The 6,246-nt window shown below is 53.9% G+C and overlaps 1 long non-coding RNA gene across 1 annotated transcript; it reads right to left on the reverse strand.

The window, feature by feature from the left end:
• Positions 1-305: 305 nt before the first annotated feature.
• On the reverse strand, positions 306-5,019 carry LOC139076124 (uncharacterized). The gene is made up of 3 exons (XR_011527404.1): positions 4,710-5,019; positions 3,433-3,525; positions 306-2,203 (listed from the first exon to the last, which is right to left on the reverse strand). It is a non-coding gene; the product is annotated as an uncharacterized lncRNA (long non-coding RNA).
• Between the last annotated feature and the right edge of the window lie 1,227 nt (positions 5,020-6,246).

Below are 6,246 nucleotides of genomic sequence, written 5' to 3' on the forward strand. Positions count from 1 at the left end.
CTTCCTCCCAGTCTACCTTCTGTGTGTACCCTTCCCCCCTCCCATGGGTGGTTTTCCCCCTAAAAGAGATCCTATTGAATATATTATTCTGTGACTTTTCTCACTGACAGTGCCTATGGGACTCTTTCTGTATCTGTTAATGGAGATAGGCCCCACTCCTCTTTAACTGCTGTGTAGTATTCCACGGTACCCCGTGTGGTGTGGTTTATTTAACGGCTCCCTGTTGATGGCTATAGTCTGCCCTCCATCTCCCCGGTTCTGCAGCCATGAATTCAGCCAAAACGGATGGGAAAGCCTATAATGACTGCATTTGTACAGAACGTGTATAGACTTTTTTTTCTCGTCATTATTCTCTAAACAATACAATGGAACAACTATTTACATAGCATTTACATTGTATTAGGTATTATAAATAATCTAGAGATGATTTAAAATATATGGGAGGAGGGGCATAGATTATATGCAAATACTATGACATTTTGTATGGGAGACTTGAGCATCCCAGATTTGGGTATCCAGGGAGCCCTGGACCCAATCCCTCGAATACAGAGGGACTACCGTATTTGGGGTTTTTTCTTCAGGTTTCAACAGCACACACTGTGTTGCAGTGAACATTCTTGCACATACCTCTTTGTGCACGAGTGTGAGCATAAGCAGACACGCACACACATGACAGGGGTTGTGTAGACTGCATTACCCATCTGTAAGCATTCACTCCACCCCTACTCCAAACTTCACGGGAGGTGTAGGCCTCCCTGCCCCACTGACACCGGGCTTGGCCACAGGACTGGCTCTGCCCAATGGAATGGGGGCAGGCGTGATGGTGGCCAGTTCTGTGCCTAGGCCTTCAGGGGCCTGGAATGTTTCTGCTTGTCCCTCTTGTGCTTTGGCTATCACCAGGAGAACAACATTACCCAGGGAGCTACAGGTCCCAGGAGGACAAGAGACAAGGCCTGGAGCTCAGCCCAGCCATGCCCAGCCTGGATCAGCCCCGCCTGCTGAACTGCAGGCAAGTGAGCCAGAAAACAAATGCTGGTTCTGTGCAGCTGAAATTTCCAAGTTGTTACACAGTAAAAGTTGCCTGACACAGGAGCGAAAACTGGGAGAGCTTTTAGTATCTATCAAAATGTTTAATGACATGCCCTTTGACCCAGTGTCCTAATTCCAGGTGCTGGGCTACTGGAACACTCCAGCTCGAAACATGTGAACAATGATCTTTAGACTGACTCCCGTGTGGTAAGAGACGGTGTGCGCCCTGTCCCATGTGATAGATGGGGCTGTCCAGGCATTGAGGCGTGAAATCACTTAGCAGGTCACACAGGGTGCCCCTGGGGGACTAGGAAGACTCCGGAGCTGCGCTGCCCCTCCACTGGAAGCAACAGCCCCAGGGGTCAACAGCCCCCATAGCAGCATGTGTGTGGGCACCACCTGGCCTGTCTGCGGCCACAGATCATTGACTTGAGAGCCCCGCCGTTTTATCATCTTGGGAGCCTTTTCCAAGCAGGACCCACAGCCCCCCTACAAGCAGCTCCAATCCCCAGGGGGCTGCCAGGGGCTTAAGATTGGCTGTGAAAACTCGTAAGATAGAAAGCCCGGGGAAAGAAGAATTTCCCATCGGATTGAAGTTGACTGTTTTCCATTCAGCCCTCAGACAGCCAATCTTTTCACCAAAGAACTGCATTTTTCAAACTCTTTTTTCCCCCCGGTCCTCCAGCGGCCTCTTAGATGGGATGGCGGGAAAGCCTCCCTGGGTGAGAAGATGCTCAGGGCCAGTGTTGGGGTTCGCCACCTGGGCCCCCCACCTCCTTCCTCAGCCACTCATGGAAGGCCAAGGGGAGGAAAATTGACTTAACACAGGGGCTCCGTGGACACCTCCGCAGAGAAGTTCGTCTTTTGTTGGGGGGAAGCCCAGACCGGATCTCGGAGCTGGGAAATAGATCTGTTTGCTCGCTGTCCCCACTCGCCTCTCGGTTCATCTGTCTCTGTTAGCTCAGTGCTGATAATTCTGTCGAGTTGGAGCGCTCGCCTGGCTTGGCAGTGAATTGAGTCGAGAAGGTTTTTCCATGAAGAAACATAGATGCCGTTGTCAGAGTTGGGGCGGGGGAGGGGGAGGTGGCTTCACGTAGTGGGTTGGAGCCATCGGGGTCTTCAGGCCCAGCAGAGAGGATGCGCACCTGTGCATCAGCTTGTGGCACCTGCTCGCCTGCAGGGAAGAGATGAGCTGAGAAAACGGTACTGTCCTGGATGTCTGGCTGGAGAGAACCACTGCATCTTTCTGTATCAGGCATTAGAGGAAGGCCTCATTCATTTTTAAACTGTTGCAGAGTGTTCCATTGTAGGCATGTGGTGTGGCAGCCATGATGGCATAGGAGGTGGCCATTGAGTGAATGAGTGTGGGCACAGGGCTGGTGGTCCACAGGCCGATCAGTGATTTAGGAGGTGCTGAGCACAAAGCCTTGCCCAATTCGTATACCAACATTCACCTCCGGGCCAGCACAGTCTCTTCCTACAAGGCAGGTGCTGTCACCATTTTATAGATGAGTAAACTGAGGCACAGAGAAGTGAAGAAACTTGCCCAAGATCACACAGCTAACAAGTGGGAGAGCCAGGATGCAAACCCAGGCCTGACTGACCCCAAAGACACCCATGCCTGTAACTACCGCCTCTCTAGATGGCCCAGGACTCTGGAAATTTGCCCAAGTCATGCTGTGGATAGAGAAGATAAGAAAACGTGGAGTCTCTTGGAGTCCCAGGTCTTACGGTAACCTCCCTGTCCACACTCAACAGCTTTAAGTGGCCAGGGTGGGACTCTGGCTGTGGTCAGCAGCCTGATCTGAAGCCCTTGGCTTTTGGTTCGCTTTTGCCTAAAGTAACCAGATAATTGCAGCTGAAGCGAGTCACTCAGCTGGAATTGCAGAAGCCAAGTGCCTCCCTACTGGACTTGCTCTTCTGCAGTCTTTGCTCTTCTGTTACCCTCTCTGGAATGATCACTGCCAAAGCCAGGACCCAGGGCCCCAGCATCATCTCTTTGTCTTGGGGCACAGCTCGGGGTACACATGATGCCAACTGAGTTCTCCCCAAACTCTGATACAACCCAGAGCTGGAGCCAGCTGGGGTGGTCCCTCTGCCTGGCAGCTCCTGGCAGACATGCCGCTTGGGGCTCCAGCACACTCACTCCTCTGCATCCAGCACTCCTGGGCTGGGCCAACACTAATATTTACATTTGATGGCAAGGCTGCAGCCCAGGGCCGCTCCCCAACCCTGTGGTTCTCCTGGGCACGGGGGATGGATCTGCAGAGTCGGGGGTTGGAGACAGCTTATGTGGGCTGAACGGGAGTCATGGGGGATGGCAGGCAGGAAATTAGACCCAAGTCCTCAAATAGCAAAAATAACTATACTGATAACAATAGCAATTATTTACAAAGTACTTACTATATGCCAAAGGCTGGGATAAGTCTTCCCTATGCATTTTCATCTTAGTTCTCATCCGAGTGCTTCAAGGCAGGTGCATTATAGTTTTAAAGGCTAGAAAACAGAGGCAAAGTCAGTGGCATGCCCAAGGTCACACAGCTAGTAAGCGATGGGCCTGGATGGCCAGCTGAGTCAACGAGCCTTGGGAATTCTAAAATCAAATGCTGACGGGGACCAGGCATTTAATGCAGTGAGTGAAGCCTGGTAAGCTTAAGACGATAGGGAGTGGTGGGGCCTGGGGCACACTGGAGAGGGACCCCCTTACCTAATGCTCAGTTCTAGCTAGTTGTTGCCACAGGGAAATGCAGACCTAGTGGGGCCAGCTCGTCTGATTTTCAAGAGAAAATCTTAGCATGTTTGTTTCTATAATCAGGGGGAAAATACATATTTATACATCTACAGGTCTTTATTTGAAGTCTTCCAATTTTTAAACGTTGGCAACACATTCTTTTTCTAAAAACAACACAGTGGGAGCCAAGTCAAACACGGCTTCGGGTGGTACCTCTGCTCTCTCTGCAAAGCCCAGCTTGTTCACCCCTGCGCTCTGCTTCCTTCATGCAGAAAGCAAGAGGGAGACTTCAGCTCAAAGGCCTTCTGTCTGGACCGTCACCCTGGAGCCACTTTCGGGGTGGATACATGGGGGAAACGTCACCCTTAGAGCCAGACATTCAGGGCCCCACTGGCCCCCACGCAGCAGAAGGCCTTGCTCTGGCCCACCTCCCGCGGCCCTCCTTCCTGGGATGAGGAGGTTCTGCTGAGGCGAGGGCACGTGCCCACCCAGAGCTCACATCCCCTCCTCTGCACCAGCCTCCGGGCCCTGGGGACCCCAGAATTCCCTGCCCCAAAGCCTCGAGCCCTCTTTCAGGACCAGTGGATCAGTTTTCCGTTGCTAGAAAGGAAACCACTTAAACTGCACAGTGTGAAACCACTATCATCTCATTGTGAGAACTCCCTCCCACGGTCCTGGGCCTGTCGGGGGTTGGGTGGGGTGGGTGTAATCATTCTCCCCTGGGTTGCTCCTGACGTCCAGTCGGACGGTGGCTGGGGCCACAGCCATCTGGAGGTTCTTCACCCACACGTCTGCGGTCGATCTTACGGTCGGCTGAGGCCTCCGCTGGGGCTGCCGGCCAGAACATCTGCGCATGGCCTCTCCATGGGGCCCGTGCTCCCTCACCTTGTGGCCAGTGGTTCTAGAAACAAGTGTCCCAGGAGGGAGACCCAGGAGGAAGCCGAATCACCTTTCAGGACCCGCTTCCAGAGGCCCTTCTGTCATGTTATTGGTAGAGGCAGAAACAAAAGTCTGGCCAGGTCCGGGGAGGGATGGGGGCAAGGTTGATGGCCGCGGGGCTAGGTTACACGGTAGAAGAGTCCACGGCGTGGGAGATGTTTCTGTGGCCATTTTGGAGAATATTTTCTGCCCTAGCCTGCATGTTTCTCTTCCCCCGAGCACCTCCCGAGGATGCAGGGCAGTGGTGAGGCCAAGGGGCCGCCGCAGGGGGCTGGGAGTGGATGGACGGGGCGCAGGCTGGCTGCGCACGCGCGGCGCACGCGGACCTCGACCCTGCCGTTAGGGACAGGCTGTCTGGAGGGCGGGGCAGGCCCTCTGGATTTGCTTTGAGGAGTCCCCACCGAGAGCCACACGTGGAAAGGCAGAGGTCGGCTCCTAGGGGATCCGAGTGACAGCCGCTGCTGAGCAGGAAGGGCCCGTGGGGAGGCGAAGAGAGATGGAGATAAATGACCTGCTGTGTGTGCACCAGCCTCCTGGCGAACTCGTCTTGACAGTGTGGAAAGGAGGTCAGCACTCGCCGGGGGTCGTGAGGGAAGCTAGGTGGTGCTTCCTCGCAAGAACTTGGCTTTGCTCGGGGGACAAGACAAACACACACAAGCCAGCCATCAAGAAGCGAAAGGCACAGGGTAAACGTAGGTCAAACTACAGGCCTTCGCAGAAGGAAGAGGTCGGAGGGCGGGTTCTCAAACCTGCCTGCAAATCAAAATCACCTGGGGAAGCCTGAGGACATCCTGGTGCCCAGGGTGCCCAGCTCAGAATTCTGATGCAGTCCGTCTCTTCGGGGCCTAGGCGTCGGGCCCCGGGGGGGGGGGGGGGGGGGGGAGTCTTAAAAAGCTCCCCGGTGATTCTACTACCCAGCCGAGTTTGCAATTCACTGAGCCAAAGGAGAAGCAGCTGGAGGGGCAAGGCCCCCAGGCCTGGTCCAGGGAATAGCTGGAAGAGGGAGGAGTGGGAAGGCATTCCAGGTGTGCAGAACAGCTGGTGCAGGAGCGAGGGCGCGGACAGTCATTGCAAGATTAGGATGTAGTAGCTAAGGGTGGATATTCTAGGGTGCTCGTATGATTAATAATAATAATAAAAGAAAACGGCCGATGGATGCCTGCCACCATGTTGTGAACTTACCCATACAATCTCGTTAGGTCCTCACTACAACCTTGTGAAGTGGGGATTTTCATTCCCGTTTTGCAGATGGGAAAACTGAGGTTGAGACAGACTATCTGACTTACCTGGGGCTAACCCAGAGCTGGGATTTGAACCCCTGACTCTCTGATTCTGAAAGTGGTGCTTAGAGGGTCCTCAATACAAGCATGGGAAATTCTGCACTTGATCTAGAGGTAACAGGGCACCGGTGTAAACTGAGGTCAAGCAGGTGGTGTGTTGGAGTGGGTACCTGTGAGGTGGTGAGCACGGGGGGGGGGGGGGGGGGGGCGGCCAGAATGTAGGGAATGTGTGTGTGTGTAAGAGAAAGCGAGCCAGTGAGCGAGAGA

The sequence above is a fragment of the Equus przewalskii genome, chromosome 15 (genome assembly GCF_037783145.1).
Source record: "Equus przewalskii isolate Varuska chromosome 15, EquPr2, whole genome shotgun sequence".
Taxonomy (NCBI): Eukaryota; Metazoa; Chordata; class Mammalia; order Perissodactyla; family Equidae; genus Equus; species Equus przewalskii.